A 25,140-nucleotide genomic window follows, 5' to 3' on the forward strand; every position below is an offset into this window, starting at 1 on the left:
GCATTCCATATTATGGCAATCTTTTCATGAACGTGTCAGAACAATCATATTTAATACTATGGTGAAGACATAAGGGAGATTACACCTCAACAAAGACACATGAAGATGTACTGCACACATCAGACGATATGCAGATCTCACATTCCCAAGTGTACTACTAGGTAGGGCTGCAGGGAGGAGCAGTGAGTGGGGAGACCACCCTTTAACTGAATTGAAAGATCTCAATAAGGCGTTCAGTGTCAGACGGCATGCAAGCTACTGATGTGTGTTTCATCTGCATGCTGAACACCGACCGGATTCAGTGGTGCTGTTCTGTAACCTCATGTCTCACTCCTACAAGATATCATCCATCAAAATAATGTAGTTAAAATGCTACTTGGACTTGGAAGCATGGGATAGGTTGCTACCGTAGGAAGTAGTTCCAGTACCTCTGATGGACCATTGCCATTTCACCTGTGTCTGTAAATTAAAGCCTGATGATGCTGGTGCATTTTTACATTCAGAACTTGCCAACTATAGATTCACACATATACCGATGAGCTGCGATGTTAAAACAACTTGCCGAAAATTGTGTAGGCCCCCCTCATACTGCTAAAACAGCTTTGGCCCATCAGTTCATGGACCTCTGTGCATGTCCTGTGATTTTTGGACCTGGGACATTGGCAGCAGAGCCTTGGGATCCAGCAGTTCATGGGTTGGAGTCTCTGTGGATTGGGCATGCTCCAGTACATCTTGCAGATGCTCAACTGGATAGAGACACATGGAGTCTGCAAACCAGTCAGCGCCTCAGGCTCATTGTCATGCTCCTTGATCAACTTCTGTTTTTGCGGTGGTGTGAAACAAAGTTTAGAAAGACGGTACATGTCAAAGTAACATCCACACGAACGCCAAGACTTAAGGTTTTCCAGTCGAACTTTGCATTGTAACAAGATGACCAGTGGTATAAACTTCACATCTGTGGTTTCAGTGTTGTGGCTGATCAGTGTGCACCAGTCCTCATTTTGAACATAGGTCTCTGACAGCTAGAATACCTAAATCAATAACAAAAGAAATGTGAAAATGGACTATATCCTAACTTTTCCCATTAGAAGCAATTGTCACAAGTTCAGCCTGTCCTCAGCACCACTCTGAACTCCAACCTCAGCTCCATGGTGATTAGCTCAGCGCTCCAGAGAGAAAGATGGAGTTGGAGAGTGAGTAGGGGGATGGGGGTGAGAAGAAGAAAACTGATTGACCTGAACCCAGACAGCCTTCACCTTCTGTGGTTGATTTCTTTCCGCCTTCTCCGTTTTGCCCTTGAAATGACCTAGTCCTCCATGCAGCACCACACTAAAATTAACTTTCAATTTTCACAACAATACAGTTCGGACTGCATGTTAGCAAGGAGACCGTGACAAGTGTAAGCCGGTGTATGTGAGTGGCTGTAGGGGGGGGGGGGGGGGGGGGGGGAGCAGACAGCCAATGTCAAACATGTATACGTATAAAATGTTTCATCCACTGTGTTTAGTGTCCAACAGCATTACTCATAAACCAATTTAAGAGCCTAAATTTGCAAACATTGTTTTTCGCTCAGATATTTTTCCAACTTCTACAGAAGAGGAAAAATTCCCAAAGCCACTCTCTAGCTTTGACATCAACACATGGTTCTGTTTTGGGGTGACGTAAAGAAGGCCGAAGCAGAGGAGAGGGTGGAGAGAAACACCACATACAGGGTGTTTACAGATCTCCCCTGGCTCACCACATGTGATTACAGTCTAATGTTTAACAGACCAATTAAGGTTTTTATGGAACATGGGGCCTTTGCTGCAGGAGGACTGGCACAGCACTCCTCTAGTCTCTCTGCGTTTGTGGGTTTGGCACTTAACAAACACTTTCATTCTATACTTGTAACCAGATTCCTGATAAGGTGCAAAGAGATCCAGGTATTGAACTGAACACGACCATCTGAAGACATAGGGGAGGCAAGGGGGAAAAGCAAATTTAAGCAAACGGTAGAGGACCCTTTATATTAAGTGACTGATAGACTTCAGAGGCATTTTTGTGGCACTATAAAAGTGAGAGTAAAAGCTACAAGTACTTAGAAGAGATTTGCTTGAAAGGCATAGGTAGCTAAGGCTACGATGTGGAGTGCTGCTTCAGAGGGTGTAAATGCCCACCCACAACAGCCACCAGCAGAGAGGATCACTCCCATGTTAAGAACACAGGCCTCCACTCTGCTTCTCCCCACTGGCGGGCCTAATCCTCTTGGTAGAGTCCTGAAACATGGGGGGCTGTTACCACACAGAACCACAGGAGGAGCAGATCGGCCCTCCTGTGTCACAGCCCCACTGCCAAGCTGACTCAGCCTGAGGTTTCAGCAGGGAACACGAAGGATGCCTCTGCATATCTGACGACATGCTGTCATTTCTGCAGAATCACGAGCACTCACTGCTTTTGTCTGTGCACTGCCAATATTTACTTTTAATTTAATTTGCTTAAGCTCAAGAGCGATCTTAAACAAAAATGAGTAGACTACAGCTTTCTTTCAATTAAAAATTTTCTCGACAATTTATTTGCAACATTAAACACATCTTGAGAGAAATGCAAAGCCTGAATTACTTTTTTATTATATAATGTGGAGATGTTATTAATGGATTTATACAAGCAGAATTTATCTGCAAAATATTAACTGATGCTGAATTTAATCTGTTTTTTCTACAGTGTTTGCTCTAGCAATAGAGCAAGACTGAAGCATGATTTAACATTGTTTTGGTTACTTTAAGCGGCTAAAGATAAACATGCACTTGGTCAAAAGATATTCTCACAATTTTTCAAGTCCGTCTTAAAACAACAGCTGATCGTTGCTTGATTTGTCTAACGCTGAAGCCTGATAAGAGCTTCCCCTAAACATGTGTACCAGTTTTGGCACAAAATGAAAATTCAGTCCATAACCACTTGAGTGGAGACTTGGAATGGATTTTTAATGACCAGTATGAACAAGAGGAATCATTATAGCAAGGACATCCAGTTTTAGTTTTTATGTGGGCGGCTGACTATTGTTTTAAGACAAACTTTAAAAATTCTGAACCTACCTATTAAGGTTAGAGAAAGATTGTGGTCTTGGCTAAATGCTGAAAAAGTAATATGTGACTCAAAGCACGGAAAATGTTTATTTTACTAATACTTAACTGAACCCACAGTCTTTCCATACCCTTAACTGAAGTGATTTTGTTCCCTTAACCCAAACACATATCATGAGATGAAGGTTTCTGTGTCAAAGTCCTTCGCTTGGAGTGTAATTTTCTGTATTGCTTAGATTTCCACCGTTTGCAGAACATTGCAGATTTTCAGAATAATCTCCAGATATGAGTTGAAAAAGGCTGCTTTTTAATGTGATCTATTAATTGTCGTTATATATTTAAAACAGCGTGTCATTTGAAAGTATGTCCCATGCAGTTTTTCTGCACTGGCTGTAATGCCATACCCTTTAAAGCACACTCGGAAAAGGCCAAACAAATATAATTTCATTGTGATGCTTGTAGCCAGTCTAGTCATTTTGTTTAAATACCACCATAGGTGTGATGGAGAAAGATTTATGGTTTAAAGATTCTGTGCTGTGAAGTATTCGTCCTGACATTTATAATCGACAGCATTTATATGAGCTCAGCCCAAATGTGACGCTTAGAGGACTATAAATAAATATATACATGTTGCGCGTGAGTTTTTCTCCACAATGATAAAGCAGAGGGGCATGACGTTTGCACCCGGGGCAGGAGGCAGGTGCAGACAATGTATGCTGTTTAGCAGAGTTGGTCTCTTTCTCCGTCTGCGCTCGCAAGGTGAGAAGTGCGGTTGTGTTCAGTTCCTCTTGCTGCTCCTCTGCACTGTGGTTTGTTATCAACCCAGATGATGTAGGGAGATACACCTGTGCGTGTGTGTGCGTGTACAACTCTCTTTATGAGAACCAGTTTGTGATTCAGACCATCGCTGTGGGGACATTCGGGCACATTCTTACACTCCTTCAAAAAGCTGGTAAAGAGGTGACATTTGGTTTTAGGGTTCAGGGGTTATGCAAATGGCATTAAGAGGCAAAAACCTACAAACAGTCATTTGGGCCATTTTCCAACCAGCCACCATCGGTCAAATAACCAGCCATTACATTCATAGAGGTGTGAAAAGAGTCTGTTTCACATTGACTGATGTATTTATGGGAGCCCATCACAATTATCAATGCTAATTGCCAAATATTGATTTTCTATTTTCCACTATTTAAAATGGGAAAAATTTTGTTTCCATGTAGAGCTCTACCCTGCTCTTTCTCCCCTTCTCTCTCCCTCGCCCCCTTTCTCTCTCTCAACAACATATCAACAATAAACCATCTGTAAACACAGAGGAATGGCTGTTGCTGGCTTTTTCCCCACACAACAAAATCAATCCAGATTTCAGAAATTGGCAGGGTAGAACACCTGTGCAGAAATCTGTCCAAAACTGGCATATTCAAGTTAACTCTGATTACAGCTCAATCAAAAACTTATTAGCATGTCAGCTGCCATTTTACGTTTCCCCATTCATGGCTCCTAACCATAGGGGGGTTTTCAAGTAAGTGTCTTTACTCCAACTGTACTGTCTGTTTGTTTTAACTCTGCAGTAACGAAGAAAGGCAGAGAGACACTGCCTATTCATTACATGAACTGGGACTTTACTTCCTTCTCCAGTGCAGCAAACACTGTACACAAAATTTGAATAAGTCCTGTACTGACATTTGTGCCTATCAAGACACTTTATGGCAGATGACAGAAAAGTAATAACCTCTATCCAGTGACTGTGGTTACATGCTGCTAGCTTATTTCTCACAGAAACGCACAACTCCAACTGTAATTTCCTTTTAGCGTACGCTTTTAGTTGCACTTTACAGGTTAATTGTTTATAGAGGAGAAAGGTGTGCAAAATAAAATTATAAAAATCATGCAAAAAAAATCAGTTTAAAAAAGCAGTTGTGTGTAATGGATTCAGCTAATTGCAGATAGCTGAGATATTCATCCATTTCCCCAACCCCACTGCATTCTTACTTATTAGAGCCAATTATGAAGTGAACCTGCAAGACTGTAACTAAATACCTCATCAGGTTATTTTTAAAAAGGTGCGAGTCAAAATTACAGCTGCCAGGGGATTTTTGGAAGAACCAGGATTTCAACTAATGTGTTCTCTTCACAAGCAATTAATCTAAACAAAAGGAGAATGACAGCAGACATTTATGATCATCAATACGAAGACATGGCTCATCTAATTGCCTTTAATCTACACTCTAAATGGCAGCTGCGCAGTCAGAGCAGATGTATGAGCTCCACTGCTGCGGCCCCCAAGACAAGGATATCCATTTGACCAGACATTCACATGTTCCCAACCAAGGACATCAGCTTACCCAAATGTTCGACGCTTTCTTGACAAGGGCATCCATTTAACCAAACATTCACCTGTTTCCAGAAGCCAATAAAGACTAAGCATGAAAGTGTAGCAGAGCCCCCTGCTCCGCCGGATACGACAATAGTCGGTCTGCCGGGGTGCAAAACATAACAACCTATGCTCCCAAATTAGACCCACCACCGAGCCCACTGACAATGGGATGCTGAGATGCAATTACCATAAAAGCTACCCCCCCCCCCCCCCACTACTACTACCACCACCTCTCCATGTACACCCCACACCACCCCTGACCTCCATCTGCCTTGCCAAAAAAAAATCCTCACTACTTTCTGTTCTGCCATTTACCTCAAATAGTTCCACTGTGTCCTTCAGTTTAAAAAAGAGCAGGAATCCCAACAGTTAAAAATATTTAATGAAACCACATGTGACTGAGTGCAGGTCTATAGCTCTATTCCTACTGGACCATTACTACCTGGACAGATTATGTAATTATGAATTAAAGCTGAAGTAGGCAGAAATCTAGAAGGGAGGGGAAAAAAAAGTCAGAATTTGAAAACATAAAAAGCCCTCCTCCTGCAGCTCTTTCTTCTCCCCTTTCTGTCTTCAGCCCTTCCCTCCAGACATCCACACACTTCAAACATGCAAAGATAGTCAAGCTAAAGATGAACTTTGATTTTTGGCTTTACTCCGGATTCCAACCCCACTCTACCGAATGAAAGTCCCCCATCGAACCCATTTCTCCACCACATCCTTACTTACTGCAGAGTTCACTGGTCTTTATACTCCCTGATCTGGGTGAAAAGACCCGTGATTGGCTAAAAATTCCCATCACAAGCTAGATTTTCTAAAGCATGACAACAGAGTCAAGAGGAGGTGCTGATGTCTAGTTTCCTCTCAGACCACTTGAACTACAATATGCTGAGAGGTTATTATGGAATGGTTGCCCAATGATACAAAAAAAAAAAAAAAAAACTGTGTATGCCAGTTTAACCAGTGGGGTGTTGAACCCATCTATGTTTGTGTTTTGCAATGCACATTCATTCAGGCTAAGGAAAGTTTGTGTTTAACTCAAATTCACTGACATTAACCACAGATATAATACGAATAGATTACTACATAAAAACTGTTGAGCCAGTTGGAAAAACAGCAAAATGTGCCTTACCCCAAGCATGCCATCCATCTAATCATCTTTTGAAATTTAGCTCTTCTGGTGCATTTGAGCTTTCTGTGAATGAGTCTCCACGCTGTGCAGCAACATGAGCCTGCCGATTTGCCCACAAAGTGCTGTCCTAACTTTTATTTCTAATTGGAATTCTAAAATTCTCGAGTGGCAAAGGAAGGTGAAGACTGATGCGCAGAAAACCAAAAAACATTTGCACACCAAAAGATCAGTATTAATGTTATCTCGGGATCTCTTTGTTTACCAAAATGCTGTAGTTAATTTGCAATGGAATTTTTATTTTGTAAATTATGGACATCTTCACAAATGACCTTTACAGTTAAAACAAATACCTAGAAGTTCCCAAGGTAATTCCAGTCTCGTACAAATACAGCTATGAGTCTCTATGTGCGTTTGTCGTGTTAAGAGCACCATGCGTCTCCCTTCATCCTGCAGAGGCCCGTATGAGACATGGTCGATCTCAGCCAAATCGAGACACCCAAGTCCCTTTAAATCAAAATGCTGCTGGCCTGAGACCTCCATGATTTAATACCTTTTTCTCCCTTGTAGCCTCCTGTCTCCCTTTCTCTCTCATTATCTTTTTTTATTCTCGTCTGATTCTGTCGTCCCTTGATCTGTTGGATGCCGCAGTTACACTCAAGGTTACGCTGGAAAAAGGGAAGATAATAGGAAACAAAGTGAACATGTTGGTGGGAGCATAAAGGTGTTGACGTGAGGGAGAAAGAAAACACCACTCAGAAGTAACCTTTAAGCAACGTGGTCATTAACACCTCCATTACAAACTATTCTGTATGAGCAGCTCTATTAGTCATTCAGAGCCCACGCTTCTCTTCAAGGCAGCCATACATTGTTTTTTGAACAAGACAGTAGGATAGTAGAAAAGACCTCTTTGTTTTCTTTTAAACAACAATCAGTCATCATCACCGCCACCACCAGCTGTTAGCAAGGCTCCTGCATTAAACTGATCTGCCTGAATACATTTACAGAGTCGACTGTACACTGCTATGATATGGCAGGTCAAAGCTGAACAGGTAACCTCAAAAGATGAATAAATTCCTCATTTGCAATAACATCATCCATTACTGGACATATTATCACAGAAAGACAAAGTCCTTTAACAGCTGTAGGCAAAATGTTGCAGTACAATAAAATTACAGCCTTATTAAAAGTGTCACCACACTCAAAAAATGAGAATGCACAAATGTAAAGCATCATAAAAAAAAAAAAACATAAAGCCCGAACAAAATACTGAAGATTGCATTTGGCCATTAATTTATTTTATTTTCCTCAAAGGGAAACATAAAGACTGTCTGTGTTCACCTGCATTGCAAGCACCATTCACCTTCACAGGATTCACCCGTTTAGCCGTTTTGTAATTAGCCTCAGCTTTTCTAATGATCGGCTGACCTCCTGAACCCAATTTGTGTTTAAATGACAGCTTAACTTTAAATTTTCAGTATCACCCTTTATATCCGGTCTTTACAAAAAGTGCTTTTTTTCACTTTGATTGAGGCTAAGATGGCCTTTCTCTATGAAAACTATTTAAATTGGATACACATTTTTTCCAATGCATCCCTACTTGAAATTCACCCATTAACTGTACTTCAAATGATACAGCTGTTTCATAATTCAAATGGAAAAATCAAGAAGACAAGGAGTCATTAACACCTTTACCAGGTGTAATGGAAAAAGTGATTCGTTAGAGGTCTGAAAATAGGTCCTCTTTCCCTACTTATAATTATAGCTTTGAAACATATTATCTTACAGGTATGGCTTCAAAAGTGTCTTCCACACACTGCTAACAAGGCCTACTGAAACTCCAAAGGAGCAGGCAGGAGCCTTAATTACATAGGTGCATATATTACTACCCATCAACCCCTGCTGCTCCAATATTAATTATACTGTACAACAGACATTTTCTTCCACACATTTACTTCAGGCTTTGCCTATTAGAAAGTTAACTTTCTCTCAGTTTAATTCTGAGCCATGTATAGCATATTTCTAAATCATCCAATTATAGCATAAATAGCAGACAATTTAGAGTTGAAATAACTGAGCATACACAATTATATGAACGTGTCAAATAACATATCAACATGAGCATAATGAAAAAAAGGCAAAAGTATAATGTCTATGCATGATCAGTGAACATATGTGGCAGAAGATGAGTAGCAATGAAACAGCTAATAAAGATCATGTATTTATAACATGGTTGTGAGTTAAACTTTAAATTTGGTCAGCTTAGAGTTCTCTAATAAGAGAATTGAAGAAGTACTTGGAAATAACTCCTCGATCGGCCGGACAGGCATGTGCTGGGTACCCGATAGTGAGAGAATATGAAACTGACATCTTTGTCATGACGGTAAATACCTTTTCCAGGATGTGAAGGAGCCTATTTTATCTACCTGTTCACAAACAAATGCTACCTTCCGAGCAGTGCAGAAATGTCTGTGTTTTACATTTGTACCTGCAATAACATACACTGCACAACGCAATACAAACAATGGGTTTTTGGCATCTTGACTTGGTTGAAATACACTGACAATATCATGTACTCCTTAAAATCCCACACAACAAACAACACACTTTGGCACAGCAATAATAAATCCACCACTTTTTAAGTAAAGAGGTGTGTCAGATTGACTTTTCTATATTTCATCTGGGTGCAATCAGTCCGACTTTTCTGAAGTAAAATAAAACCCGGGATGTGCAAATTGAAGCACAAACAAGGACCACACAGATCTGTGCACCACACCTAAACATCTTGTGCAAATATGAGCAAAGTCAATTTCAGCCGGGGTCGTGCATGGTGATGCTCTCTCTGATATTGTAGTGGTCACGGTCTGTGTGTATGTGCTGTGGACGTGAGTGGATCCAGCCAGGGGAGTTAGTGCAGGGGTGGAGCTGGGATGGGGGGCTGCTGGATGGGCCGAGGGTTTCTTTGAAGTCTGGATTCCAATTAAACCCCTGACTGAGTTCTAAGCGCACAAGAAAAATGACTGAGGTACATGACATGGCCAGGTCCCCTCGTCCAGCCAAGCCTTTCCATTTTAGCCTCTTTGTCTCCCTGCAGCTCCTAATATTTATGATCACCCCTCCTGACATTACCCCCACATCAGGCCTACCACCCCCCACAATCCAATAGAAAAAAAAAAAAACTGGACGGCAACAAGCCTGGCAGAGAGAAGAGCCACAGTCAGACCCTGAGGTTTCACTGCTCAATGCAACATAGAGAATATTTGAGAAACATCCACACAGAAAGGAGGAGTAAGATGAGGTCAAAGAGGAACAGCAAGCAGAAGAGGTAGACGGCAAAGACAAGGACAGAGACCAAGACAATGTGCAGAGGAGGAAGAATATCCATCAAGGATACAATACTGGTGAAGAGAGTGTAAAACTAAAATTTGTCTTTCTGAAAATATAGTCATTTATTGTGTGTTTGATTTTGTTTCTGGAGTTTAACCCATTCCTGCAAGCACACGTTCCATCTGCCCAACTAGGAAAATACAAGATCGAATTTAGAAATAAAAAAGATCAAACATAGCAAGCTGTAGTTTGTGTAACAGATATAGAAAAGCCTATCAGAAGATTTATCTTAAGTCAATAGCAAAACAAATTATAGTCAAAAATGCAGCATGCTTGTTCCTCTCTTACAATGAAAATGCAACAACTGTAAGCTCCTTCTTCTTTTCATAAGGATTTCCAAGAAAAAAACCCACAAAACTAACATATGATGAAATGTAATCACTTTACATGGAAAAAAAATACAGCAGCAGTAATTTGCAGTAATTCTGATCTCAACCTCACCAGCTAGCCACTCGCAGTGAAAAGAGTTGTGTGGTATGGGACTCTAGAATAATGCCAATTTACCTTAGAAAACACCACGATACATCTTTACAAAACCCAGTATCTGGCTGCTACTCCTCACAGTTTTGTTTTCTCTTGAAAAAGTGGTGGTAAAACAGTGAAGGTGCACCTTAGCTGGGGGACATGTTTTTGTTGAAAGCGAATGGAGAGAAATGGTGGATTTCAGAGGTATCAGTCCTGCAAGGCAACCGCAGGCAATTCATACAGTACCTGACACAATGTCTAAAACATACCGCAGTTTTTCTGTTTTTATTTCTGCACCTTTCGCACATGAATTCCATTCACTCGCACACTCTGAACAACACACAGTGGGTAACAATACATACTCCATAATTCATTCAGCATTGAATTTCATTTCCTTTCCCCATCGTTCTTTTTTTTTTCCTCTTTTAAAACCCCGCACACACCCTCACTCTGTACCACACAGACATACAAAGTGCAAAAGTACAAGCATGTATAGTTTCTCTTCGAACTGAGTCGTCAAACATGTAACAACTCAAATACACAAACTAAACACACAAACATGCTCTGGAATAAAATATTGAAAAGTGTCACAGGCACCTGGTCAAATGTTCATATGATTCCCAAAGGAGTCACCCTGAGTAAACTACTTCCAGAGGGAGAGGCAGCAGATTTGAGCAGAAAGATGAGTTTTATATGATGTCTGTTCCTCGCAGAGATGGAGCTGGAGATGGGACGAAGTAAGAAGGGGTTAAGACTGGGAGCCAGCAACCTTTTATCACACTGGAGGGAGACAGGGAGCTGAGAGGCGCAGAATGGTAAATATTTCAAGATGATAGGTGACATAAACAAAAGGTTTACTCTCATTCCCACTTTTTAAGTTGCAAAATTTGGGCCTGGTAATTCATAACAGCAGTCCGCGCTGACACACTAATACGGCACTGAAGAATAGGCCCCTGCAACTCAACAAAAATATATATATCTCCCTCATGAGCAAATCTGTTTCCTCTAAAACTCAGCAATCCTGATCACAAAGGCATTAAGGTTATTTGTTCAGCATCAGAGAAATTAGCATAATCAAAGTGACAGCTAAATTGCAGATTTACTGTTTTAATATTAATACGGAAAAAAACACGCAGAGAAAGGCAGTAAGGGGAGGCAAGGTAAAAAATCTGCAACTGGGAATATTGAGAATCATGTATCTTCTGTGACTTAATCATTCAAACTTTCTTTGACATTTTTCTCACTTTATCACATCTTCTCTTTTGATTGTTTAGTACTTTTCTCTTGATGTTTGAACTTTTCAAAGATTTTTTTTGTTTCTTTTTTAGTTCGTATAAATGAATCACTTTCTCGTCTCCGAAGCTAGGCCTCTTCCCTGTCAAAGACGTGGCACTTGGCCTCTGCTCCATGTCAGAGAGCAGTCTGTCAGTGCGCCTGTGAAAGCCAGATAACCCTTTGATGGAGAGTACCGGTGGTTATTGTTGTCTGTACCCTCCACCTTCCCTCCAACACATATGAAGATTTATTGAAGGAGAGGGCTGAGCAGCGGGAGCCTGCACTAACATGGCAGGCCACGATGACAACAGGAAAGAAGGCAGGAAGAACAGAGGCAGTAGGGAGACACACCAGGGGGTGATGGGAACTCCTCTGACCTGCCTGCAGAGGACACAATGCTCAGGTAGAGCTGGCCGTGATTATCTGGCTTTTGAGCAGGACAAATAATCATAGGACCACTTGCGCCCCGTCTTCCTCTCTAACAAAGGAGGGGCACAAAGTCGAAAAAGAGGCATCTTGAAAATCAAAGAAAACACAGGAAGTAAAGTTACTTTTGAGTACAAAAGACTGTGCTGTTCTGCTTGAGTCCAGATTTATATAAAATGCAAACCTGAAACCAATATTGAATAGTTACTGGACTAAAAGCATTTATTTTATGAACAATATTAATCATTTAAAGGCCAAATTAGATGGATAATGAGGTGAAAGATATTTTAATACCAATAGGCTAAATGATGAAGCTGTGTCTAGCAAATCATAATCCATTTGTAGCAAATGTGGATTCAGACTTGCACTACTTTTTTTACGAGTAATAAAACTGCATTTGATGGAAATAAAATAATACTATTTTGTGTGAGAAAAAAAGGAAAATTGAAAGAAGCTGGAGTGAGCTGAATATATCACATGTGTGCTCAGTGAAGCTATAAGCCGATACCATGACATCAGGTAACGTAATTTAATCTACCATTAATCATTTTCACTTTCCACCTGTGTTTTACAGCATGTGTTCTGAAAAAGAGCTTAAAAATGCTCTCCTTTGGTTTCAAACATAAATTCATGTAGCTTATGACTTTGAAGTGCACATATATGGCAAATTGTTACAAAAAACCAAGAGAGGAGAAGCAAAGTGAGATGAGACAGACACAGAAAGAAAGAGAGGGACAGAGAATGCACATCAGCGACTCATAGTGCCCTCTTCTGCTCGCAAGCTGTATGATACAGTTTCTCTGCCTTTTGATCATCCAAAAAATACACAAGTGCAAAGCTCATGATACAGGACAAAACTCCTTCTTCTCCCTGTACAGATCTGCATATTCAATTCTACGGATAATTAAAAACAGGAGTTTTTTTCATGCATCCACCTTACCAATATGCAAATCTCAAATCATCAGCTCCAAAACAGCAGAAAAAATGATTTCAAGTCAAACAGGTGCTTTGTAAGCTGTGGGACTGACACCATTGAAATCAAAATGGCTGCCCTGAGCTCGCAGTGATGCACGCATGACATCCATGTTATATACAAAACTGGGCACAGGAAATCTACTGCAAACAAAAAGAAAACATCACTGACAGAATCATGATATCTGCCTTCAAATACAGCACCTATAATACAAAAGGTGTCTATACAATCATCTCCATACCCTAGAAACCCCAAGCTTTGGCCAAATCCAGCTGCAGCATATATGCATGTCACACGGTCCAGTAAGTTTTGACTTATCTCTTAGAGTGGGCTTGCTTAGGAAAATATAGGCCCTCAAAATGATCAGTGATCAATTATCAGATAGAATACAATGCCATTTTAATGCACTTTACATGGCATTTATAAGTTTATCTGCTAATTGCATTCAGTAAATGTAAATTATTCTCAAAAATGTACATTCTGCTACTGTAGAAAACTAAAAATAAAAAAGATAAACATGCTGTCACTGTAAACTGCAGAGAGGAACAGAAAATGTGGAGCTATTGAAGTTGTTACACTGAAGAGACTGTATTGTGTTACCGAACCTTCAGTGTGTGTGCATACAAAGGAACAATATAGTGTTGCACTTGCAGGGAGTGTTTACAGTACACTATATGTGTAAGTGAGGCCTCCTGCCCTGAAATGGTAAATGTGTATACAAGAAACTGATGGCGACCAGACTTCGGTGGGGCTGTGAAATGATGACCCAATTTTAAACCCATATTTGATTACCTGGTTTTATTAAAATTGGATCCAAAGAGACCCGTTCCCCATTTGAATTTAATGAAGGCTGTGTGGCTGACAGGAGGCTTTTGATTTATACACTGTTATTAAATCCGACAAGAGAGCCAGCCAGGTAAGCAGGCAGGGGGAAGGTGGGTGAGCACGGAAAGAGAGAGAGAGCAGGACCCAGAATCCTGGCCCTGCACCAGGCACAGCTAGACTTCGAGTCCAACAAGCCTCCTCTTCCTCCAGCCCACCCCCACCTGCTCCACTCTGAGGAGTGCAGGAGCAGAGAACAGCCAAGGACACATGCTGTGTGGCACCCCTCTCTCACATCCCTCTTCCTCCTCTGATACCTCTTCCATTATTCATATTAAAATACAGACTGATGTAAAGATGAATAATAAATGCAGTCAACACAAAACAAAAGCTGGCAGACCAGTGCTGTCAAGGTGGTCACTTGATAGAAGTGAAAATTTATTGGGTCTATTCATCTTTAATAATGTTTGTGTTTTTAAGACGCAACAATTTCAACCAATTAAACTTTCTGCTTTCTTGTTATTTGCTTAAATTAATTTAAATCAACACGTATAAATATATTTTTTATTTAAAAATATATGTGGAAAGTGAAAAGTAGCTAACTTGTTTTGTAGAAGAGACGTAATACCTCTCAGAGCCCTGAGTGTTTCCTCTTTGAAACATCAAAGCGAAGTAGCTGTCTAAAACACATCAGCGCACTTACTGTAGGAGATCCTCACACTTACGACTATGCTGTTATCACAAATCATTCATCTAAGCTGAGGCGCTAGCCAGAACCTTAAATGACAAAGACAGTGGCTTTCTGGGGTTTTTCCTTTCAAGGTTGAGAGATGATCATATGAAAGCACAAACATGTTCCAGCTCCAGCTTCAGGACAGCAGCAGTGGGCTGTTTGAACCTGCCTATGCCGACTATCAGTGTTTTCCTGGAGCTTAGTGTCCAGCGGAAAAAATAGCAAACGTCTAGCCAGACACACCGGCTAGACGTTTACTCAACACCCAGAGTGATACAGTATCACCCCCCAAAACAATAAAATAAAAAAATCCTGCTCCAAATCATGAGAATGAAAGACAAAAACATTCAGGGAAAAAGTCAAACAGATTTGAGCCCAGTGTGCGTCTTTTAAGATGATTAGATAAGTGCCTTTATCTTTAAATGTGTTTTCTATAAATGCTGTCATTTATTTCTAGCACTTCAGACGGCATGAATCAAACTGTCCTTGATGTTTGCTTAGTGATTAATATTGTGAAAATTCGTCATGCAGTGTCTCACAATTAATATGGGTCCGACACACTGAATGTCTGCCTGAATATCTAATATAAAAGCAAAATGGGTGAGGATTGCATTTTGTTTTTAATGTTTTGCTCAAGCGGAGCACTGCTGTCATGCCTGCTTTTTTCAGGATGTCAGACAAAAAGAGAGGAGAGATGGAGAGGGAGGGATCCTGGAGGATGGGGGGAGGAAAGGAGTAAAGATGGAGGAGCTGCTGACATGCACTTGTCTCCAATCTCTTCGAATCCATTGCACAATTCATCTGCTTTGTCTCTACTGCCACGGCTGAGGACAATCAGACCAGACGCCCATTAGATTCCTCATACTGCCCCCCATGTACCCCCCCCACCCCCAGCCCCCCAACACCTTTTTTTCATGTGACATGCTGACTGAAGGAGAGGCAAGGCAATTCACAAGCCTCCCCAAACGGGGAAATGTCAGGAAGGGAACCCACATCAAAACCATGTTGTCATGGAGATACAGTACAGTCCAGAAATTACAGACTAACACATAGGCACTCAGGATATAGAGTATACACACACACAAGCTTTTATGCACACCCTGATAAATACATTTGCTTTGTGGATTTATTTATTTTTTGACAAACAATGTATATATACAGAGGAAGAAAAGAAAAGGCGGCTTTTGTCTCCCTCAGAGTACACACACAAAAAAAATCCCTCCTGAGCTGAATATTTTTAGGTGAATGTATTTGAATAAAGACAGAAAAAGAGTGCCAAAATTTACCAGAGAATACCAGGAATAATTTTGGTTGAAAAAGTCAAAAGATTATTTTCAAATTTTTGCTACAGCTTTTTTTTTTTCTCAAGAAAACATTTAGACAAAAAAGGTAAAGAAAACAAAAGCATGGTTATAATTTACCAAAATTTTAAATCGTAAAAATATCAAATCTAATTTAACTAATGATGCATTTTTTCTTGCAAGCAATGGTAATGAAATGTCTCTTTTTGAAATGATGACACAAAAACCTGTTCTCAATGACAGTAAAACGTGAATCCACTAAGTGCCATTTTATCTGTACATTCATTGACAGTGAAATCAACTCTGATGCTTATTGTGGATGTGGAAATGCTTCTGCTTCAGGGAAATTCTACAGCAAGGTCATGTGACCACTGTGCCCATCCACAGTAGCCATTCCTCAGCCAATAGTGTTATCAGACAAACAGCGTTCCTGGAACGCTTGGCATTTCGATGATCTCTTCTCACAAAAAAAAAAAAAGAAAAACGAAGAAAGAGTGAAGGGAGAAAGAAGATAAAAAATGTGCTCCTTCACCCCACTTGTTTAGGAGGCTGCCAGCACTTAGCTTCAGCTTTTGAGCAGAACTAGACCGGCTCTGCCCTAGTGCAAGAGGATCCTCCATCCCAACAGCCATCTTCATACACTACCAGGCCTCACTAGGGTCACTTTATTGAGGTTACTCTGCTCTGCACTACATAAAAAAGAGGAGATTGAGGGATATTAATGGTAAATGTGGCATAGTTACTGCTGTAAAACCCCTTCTTTGCCCTCCCTTTTTTCTTTGTTTGGCCAGAGGAGCTGAAGGCTTAGGGATAAAGGTACTGCTCAAATCATGAGACAGGGATAAAGCCAGGAAGAGATAGCGAGCTCTGACCCAACGACAGAGCAGTGGATAATTAAAACACCCAGGGCCCCCGAACTGCCCTCATCCATCTCTCCTTTCTTTTTCTCTCCTTTTCTTCCTGCGCTCACAGACTAAGCCTCTCCCTCCACCCTGGAAAACTCACATACACATTCTTACATCCTCAGATAACAAAACATAGAAGACGACACAAATGCATATTGAGATGATGCTGAATGTCTACCAGCGAGATCCACCAATGACTGGCCCTCTGGGTAAAAAAATCCACAGAAGGGAAGAGCACACATCGCTTCCACTGGCTCTGCGCGATTCTGTTTATTTTTCATTTGTACATTTTTAAGGATCATGAATGATTCTTGTTTTTATCTGATTACTCCCAGACAGTCTGCCTCCACTGCCTCATAAAAACACAAAAGGATAGGAACGAAATGGCACACAAACATGTAGTCCGTTTAATTTAACAAATGTCTCTGCTTTTGCCTCTAATTATAGTCAAAAACAATATTGTTATTTTTAAGATGCGGCAAATAAATGGCTGGGCTTTTCAACTACAATGTATTCAATCTACTTGGAAAAGCATCAGTTAAAGATGAACTGAGAGGAAATTAACCATAACCTATAAGAAAGGCATGCATGCCAGAGAGAAGATCAGAGAGTTTCTCCACACGACCATGAAGAAAGGCAAAAAAGGACAGCCATGTCTGTATATCATCTATGTATATAACAACCAAGCAAAAGACAGGGCATGTGTCAGTGTGTGTGAATGTGTGTCTGCTTATGTCAGGTGATCACAATGTTCCAACCATGAATTGCAGCTGCGAGCCATGCTCTTGGGCAGGCCACACTGCCCTCTCTTGGTGGCTTCACAACAATGCTGCTGAGACTGAACAAAACAGCAATTAGATCATCAACAGGACTCTCTCATTCCTCTTTTTTCCCCTTAACTTGCGTTTTATTTAAGGTTTACAAAAAAAAATGTGTCATATACAACAGTTCGTGCTACTTCCTGATGATTTACTGTTACAAATATTTCCTTTGCTTTCATATTTGATGAAGTGTGACTAACTGAATGGGCTGGTTAAAACAGAGCTCGCTCCATATGTCATTTGTGTGGTCGTTGACCTAGCACGGCAGAGCTGCACAGCGTCCTATGAAGTGCCTGTGAATGAGGATGTGTGAAAACAGTGCTGTGGCTGGGGAATAGCAGCTCAAAAGGACCCCCACACATTGCCCAGACTGAAGTCATTACCAGCCAGCCTTTGATTTCCACATGCAAAACCTGAGGTTGAGGACCAATGTGCTGCTCCCCTGGAGCACAGTTTCTACCGAGTGTGCTCATGTGGTATGGCTGTCTGACCACGCAGCATCGTTTCGGAAAAAGAGGGGGCAAAGTGCTAGCCCTGATGAATTTTGAATGTGCTGAAGATGATTTATTAGAGCACTTAAAAGATCTGTAGGATGTCCTTCACACCCAGCTCACCCTCTAATAGACCACAGTGTGAAATGACACTGTCTCCACTAACCACGGCACTGTTTACAAAGTCAGACAGATCTGAATTTCACATCTACACAGTATATTGTCAAATATACTATGAGTATAGTGCGTCAACACTGTATTTGGCAGCAGTTAAGGGTACAATCGGTGTGGGAGGTGACTGCTTTCTTCAGGTGTATGCTTTTTGTTAGGCTGCAGCTAAGAGGTCAGGAAAGGAGTTAAGGGGCGTGAGAAAAAAAATCACCTGCTGTTCACTGACCTGCTTGGGCAACTCACTCAATGCCAGTGTGAAAGTGTGTGTGAGAGGTTACAATGCAAGTGGAGATTTTATGGCTTCACACACAAAACCAAAACAGACTTTAACATGTGAAGTGCACAAAATAAAAGGACAGATAAACAAAAAAACGCACACTTCAATAGGCCTCCCTACTCCGTGATTCTCAATTTTTTTTAAAATACATCTTTCTCTGTGAACACATGCTCCCTTCAGCATCGCTGTCTATTTGTCTATTCATATATTGTTTAAAGCTTGCACACATTCAATATAAACTAGACTTTATCCTCCGTTTAAGGAGCGCGCCCAGACACAAAGAATGGCCAGTGAGTACACAATGAATATAATGTCAGTGGCTTGTAGATATCAGATACATTTTTCTTTAGGAGGTATTATAGCAAAGCACACAGCAAATATCTTTTCTTGGTTGCATTCAAAGGGGTTTAAAAAATATTAAAGCAGAACTGTCCGTTTTATTAAAAAAAATATGTTCAAATGAAGGCCTGGGGAACTAGTTTAAAGCAGTGTGGCAAGCTATAAAATGGACCTATTTGTAACTAAAATAATAGAAAGATGTATGAACAAAAATATGAAAATATACTACATCTGCACTCAATGTAAACTAAATGTTGGATGAAATGCTGCATGATAAAAGTGCACATACATACATCGTTTCCTTTGTAGAATTAGGTCATTCTGAGCAGCACCAGTGTACTCAAGGTATCCCTGAACTGAATGAGAGCTACCTTCTGGCATCTACCACCCATCCTGGTGTGCAGTGGCAGTCAGTAGTGCAGTTCCCTACACACCTGACTCCAGCAGAGAGGGTTAAAGTCAGCGACAACGGATCTAGCAGCTTTAGTCCCCAGAACAGCCAGCTTACACAGATAAGTGGGCCAGGCTGGATAAGCCTCACTGAAGTATTCTATTACAGTGCCAATTACCCCTTGGTAAATAATATGGGGATGTAGAGGAAGCTACTGACAGGAAGTGGAATGTGTGCAGAGTCTAAATAAAAATCTTGTTTTCTTTCGTTTCCCTAAATAACATTTTAAGTCACAGACATAATGCAAAATATGGGAGAGACAAAAAAACTACTATTTATTGCATATTCAGTTGTGTATACACCTCGGGGCACCAAGCGGGTGATCACAACCAGCAAGTGTTTTATCAACTTAGCCAAGAGCAGCCAAGCCCACTGTGGTCAGGCCCAAACCAGGCCTTGGCTGGCTGCTCTCCAGTGCAGCCTGAGCAGCCTCTCACAGCAGACACTCTGAAACTGGGTTCTCTAATAGGGACAAATTGGCAATGTCTGTGCGGGCCAGTGCTGTGTGCTAGGAGCTGTGAATTGATAGTGATGCCTAATGATCCCCCTGGGTAGATCAATACCAATAATCCTCTTTCCCGCCTATCCTCCTCATTGACTATAGAGAACCTGGAAGAGCTGGGGAAAACTGCAGCCCAGAGTGACAGGGCCAGTAGTTCAAGGCCAGGTCTCCAACTCTCACACATGCAATCAAACTTTCACTTTATACACACACGAAGAAAGAGAGAGGAGTGCTACCAAATGTTAAAACAGACCGACAACCAACCAGCGCAGGCATTCTATCACCTCTCTCAGACCACAGACAGCCCAAGCTGAGAATTACAGCCACACATTTGCAGGAAGGCGAACACAAACCCCCAGATGGTCAAATAAGCGCACATGCATGCCCCCCCTCCACCGCAACCACCAATTCTCACATGCAACAAATACCCCACAAACTGTAAGAATCAAATCAAAGCTATCTTATTCTCATGTACTGGGTGATCAATATTTATTTTCCCTTTATGCATTTATTAGTGTGTTCAATTTCACTGGCCAGGAGGGCCTACTTTATATCAATTATTTGTAAAGCACTGTAGCCACAGGCTCCAAAAACTTCAATTGAGATGTGGTTTGTAACAAAGCAAATCTGTTCAGTAATGCAATTACACAACACCACCACAAGAAATATATGATGCCACATTATTCATTTTCTTCTGCAATATTGGAAAAGCATTTGTTAAAAACACCACATATTCAATATTTTGCTGGGTGTGCTGTTTAACAACCAAATGCTCAATCCTAATTCACAAAATGCAGCTTTATTTATCTGCATCACAGCCAAGGACAAATTAGAATAGTGATTTATTTATGTGATGTTTACTTTCTGATATTTTTTTTTTTGCTGATAATAAAATTGTGTGTGATTAAGGGAGAGAAAAAATCTGAAATTTTTATAGGGTGTTGTGGAAGCAAATGCTGAAAATATATTATTACTGAAGGCAAAAAGGAGAAGCTAGCTGTGAAGCCCAGGATATGTTCACCAGTACAAGGGTGAGGTGAAGCATACAGTCCCAACGGACCGCTGTGTGCATGTGTGCATGTGTGTATGTGTGTGCGCGTGTGCGTGCGTGTAAGCTCTGCAGTCATAAAGCCTCACATCACCCTCTTGCACCCCGTGGTCGGCAGCTGATTACTCCCACCAAACACATCCATACACTTTATCCCAGCTGTCACAGTGCATACTCATTACCCCCTGCACCAGCCAGCTGACTCCACGCGGCCACACCCGCCTGGATGCGGCTCCAGGGCCACACTGGGGATGGCTAGAAATCATAAACTAGAAAAACACATTTACAAATTTTCTCCTCTCTTTCCAAACCCCACCAGTATTACCCAGTAAGCAGTGCTACGGCTTGTATCGCCGAAGACGTGATTCTAAGAACAGCTATGAATACTTCTATTTTTGTGAAGGAGATATTTTTGATATTTTCACAAAAAAAAAATCTACATCAAACATATTATTGCAATAATTATGTTATTCAGATTTTCTTTAGATAAATCTATAAATTCTACAAATATTCCACCCATCCTGATGTCTTCATTAAGTATTGATTCTTGTGTCAATCGAGTCAATTCTTCCTCTGAGGGAAGAACCAAATCATGAACCAATAGAACAGCCAAGCAAAACGGAATCTGTGTAGCACAAATCGATGAGAGCGGGGAGAAGTAAGGCAGTGTGAATAATACAAAGTTTAGTGAGATGAGGGACAGATCTATCTCCTCAACAAGCCCCTGTGCTGCCCTTGCCCTCAGTGAGGCAACTATCTGGATTGTTACAGGTGACTGAGGTGTGTATGAATGTGTGTGTGTCCGTGTACGTCGGGGGGGTTTCTATCATTGCTGTGGTGGGAGATGACAAGAGTGACACACTCCAGCTTCTGTCACACAGTAGGTGTTTCTCCACAGAGACCCAGGTGTCGTGTCTCAGATCTTTTCGGCTTCATAAAAACAGTGCTTCAGCCAGTGCATCAATCGATGATATACTCCATACGCCTTTACTGTTGTCACACACACAGCGTCATTTAAGAACTCCGTGTTGAATGCCGTGACAATTTACGACAAGGGGTGGGGGGAAAAAAAACACGTTTATAGTTAATATATATTTTAAGCAAAAACTTAAAGCTGAAAATCTTCCAATCTTACCATGAAAAAAAAATAGGTGAAGAGAGGAGCCGGGTAGAGAGGAGATGAAGGCGCAGCTATCAGCCCTGTGTGATCCTCTAACCACTTTCAAGCCAAAATGTGAACCGATTATTTTTTGACAGTCTCCACATACGTCTTCAAATGGAGACTTCCAAAAATACAGAGCTGCTGCTAATAAGGGACAGCTAAGACGGTTCAATCAGCATTTTTTTTTGTTATTTTAAAAATTACAAATTTTAAATTTTAAAACTACAAAATGAAAAAAAAAGGTACATATGTTTTCACTGATTTACTCAAATAATAGACTCCAAATGTCACAATTGCAGAGTCATCTCTACATCCTAATAAAGAAATAACATATAATGCAAATAAATATTGGATTTGTGCTTAATTCATTAGAAAACAGGCGATAAGCTTTAGTAAAGATAGGAAAAGTCAGAGGAATGCATGCAGCTAAAAGAAACATAATTAAGTTCACTGCAAACACAGAAGTAGTTGCTAATAAATCAAGCAGAAAATGTTATTTCAATCAACATTCCTAAGATGAGCTGCAAACGAGAACTCAGTGCTCGCAGTGTCTCACTTGTTCCTCTCTTATTTGTCCCTCATCCCACTGTCCTCGCCTCCCACGGAAGCAAAGTGCAGGGCTTAAACAGGAGCATTTAATTCATTACATCATTATGTCATCTCATACTAATCTGCGCAGTGGCCTCCACTGCTTTGACATGCAAATGGATTAGAAAAACGTCTGGGGAGGTAAAGGGGAGGAGGGAGGGGGCAAAACAGCAATCATCACGTCTTGTCAATGGGGTGAAAATATGCCCTGAAGCTGCTCTACCATTTTTTTCTCCTTCTCTTTAACTGTATTTTTCTATCCGTTTTTTTTTCTTCTTCTTCTTCTCCCCTCTCTACTTTTCCCCACCCCGGCTCTCCTCTTTTCTTTCTATATCTTTGTCAGTGAATGCCCCAAACAAAGCAGCGGCAAGATCACACCAAACGTCGGCAATCTGTTGAGGATCAGGCTCCCTATGGAGAACATATAAACAGTAAAGCGTGTGGCACACACTCACGTCGAGCCTCCTCCCATTTACACATGCCCCTCATCTGCATATTCACAAAAAGGGCCCCTCTGGCTTTCCCCTCATCAGCAAAACCCCTCCCCACGGCCTCATCAGCAGCACACGCCGGTTTGACTAAGGAAAAAGCAGGCGGTCTGGCAACGTGTGCTGGCTGGGACCACACATGCACATCAGGATGAGACGCAAACACACACACACAAAATCAATTTTTGCACATGCCGTATACAAATGTGCAACGGCAGAGTAAACAGAAATCAGAAAGAGAGTTAGTGAGATCTGGTGATGTGAGCACTGGCCATGCTCATCTAATTTCCACCCCTCCTTCCTTCCCTCCCTCCCTCCCCCTTCTCCTCCTCTCCTCTCGTCTCTCTCTCCTCTCATCATCAGGTACCTGGTGACGAGCGGCCCGTGATAATCCACAGCCTCTAACCAATCAATCAGCAGCATCGTAATCAGCGGCGTAGAGAGGGAGAGAAAAGAAAAAAAGCCCATAACTTACCCTGGGTCGCCTCCAGTCTGCTCAGCACAAGTAGAGAGGTCTGGTCAGGGCTTTGGCTGCAGTTATGTGGACTACTTCACCAGAAATATGAGAAACACTCTGATTCTTTCCTTCTGCCTTATTTTTTTTTAAAATCTAAATGGATATATTTCTCTGCATCATAAACATGAAACCAACATATAAAGCTCTCCCCCCTCCCTTTTCCTATTTCAATCTGATTCTCACTCTACCTCTCTCTCTTCCTCCCTCACTCCCTTCCTGTCACTCTCTCTCCCTATTTCCCTCTCTCCTCCCTCAGTGTCTGCCTGTTGCAACAGTGTGGACATATACACACACCATACAGCGGGTATATATATTAAGAAGCATGCATCTCTGTGCAGAAGATAGGAAAAGGCTCGCTGGTGTGATATCCTGCAGATCTGCTGGACCCTGTGCGTCTGTGTGTGCATGAGTTGGGGGGTGGTGGGAGGGAGTAGAGAAAGCAAGGGAGGGTCAAAGCTAAATGTTCTACAAAGAACAGGGGGACCGAATTGACTTTTTTTTTCTTTGAATCAAACACATATTCCCTCCCTCCTCTTTCCCTTTTATTCGCCCCCCCCCCAAACCCTCCCACCCTCCACCGCTCCAACCCCCATCTTACCCCCAAACCTCCCTCCTTCTTCCCAATTTCTGCTCATAGGCATTCCCTCTCCAGACATCAGCATCCTTTGAGGGGGTTAGCTGTCTCTAGGAAGAGGAAGAGGTAACGCCGCCTAGCAGCCTTGTACATTTTGCCTTGAGGGTGAGATAGCTGAAAAGCCATGTGCTATCATCATTTTTTAGGTGTGCAGGAAAAGTAAAGACAAGAAAAACATACTGGTTTTACACAGCTCCCCAAAAGATCTAATGCTGAATTTAGCATAGGATTACACAAAACCTCTCCTCTGAACCTCTGAGCAGAACCCCCATTTCTACAGACTCTGTGATTCCTCTCCTCCCCCACACCAAAGAACGAGGTGTAGAAACTCCATACAACCTGCAGCTATTGCATGGTGCCTAAGTTTAGTTCTACAATACGGCTCAACCAAACAGGCTCACAGAGAATGAAATGGAGCAACATTGTAACTGTTCAAGGAGCCTCTCCGTGGAGATATTCCTAAAAGAGCACACATGCGCTGTGTATTTTTGTATCCCTGCACATGCACAGAGCTGCGTCTGACTGTCCTGTTGTATCAGGGTAGTCAGGAGAAAATACTTGAGGGTCCAGACAGTTAAAGAGAACATAGTAGGGAGGAACCTTGAACACATGGAAGGCCCTGCTGGCCTCAAGCAGACATGAGCAGGGTGCTGGCTAAGTACTCTACTATTGCACTGAGAGGGGAAACAAAGCCCAAAAGAAATATAACGATGCCCCCCCACCCCAGCCCCAAGGACTCGTGGGGATCCATGTCTTGGTTATATTAAGGTAGCAGTGGAGGAGCGAAGGGAGGGCTGGAGTG

At 41.5% G+C, this 25,140-nt stretch overlaps 1 protein-coding gene across 1 annotated transcript in view; it reads right to left on the reverse strand.

The window, feature by feature from the left end:
• zfhx3b (zinc finger homeobox 3b) overlaps nucleotides 1-24,078 on the reverse strand; it is a 288,945-nt gene extending 264,867 nt beyond the window's left edge. The window contains exon 1 of the mRNA XM_051939585.1: nucleotides 23,663-24,078. The gene's annotated coding sequence lies outside the window, so the exon portion shown is untranslated. The remainder of the gene's footprint in view (nucleotides 1-23,662) is intronic.
• Between the last annotated feature and the right edge of the window lie 1,062 nt (nucleotides 24,079-25,140).

The sequence above is a fragment of the Acanthochromis polyacanthus genome, chromosome 2 (genome assembly GCF_021347895.1).
Source record: "Acanthochromis polyacanthus isolate Apoly-LR-REF ecotype Palm Island chromosome 2, KAUST_Apoly_ChrSc, whole genome shotgun sequence".
Taxonomy (NCBI): domain Eukaryota; kingdom Metazoa; phylum Chordata; class Actinopteri; family Pomacentridae; genus Acanthochromis; species Acanthochromis polyacanthus.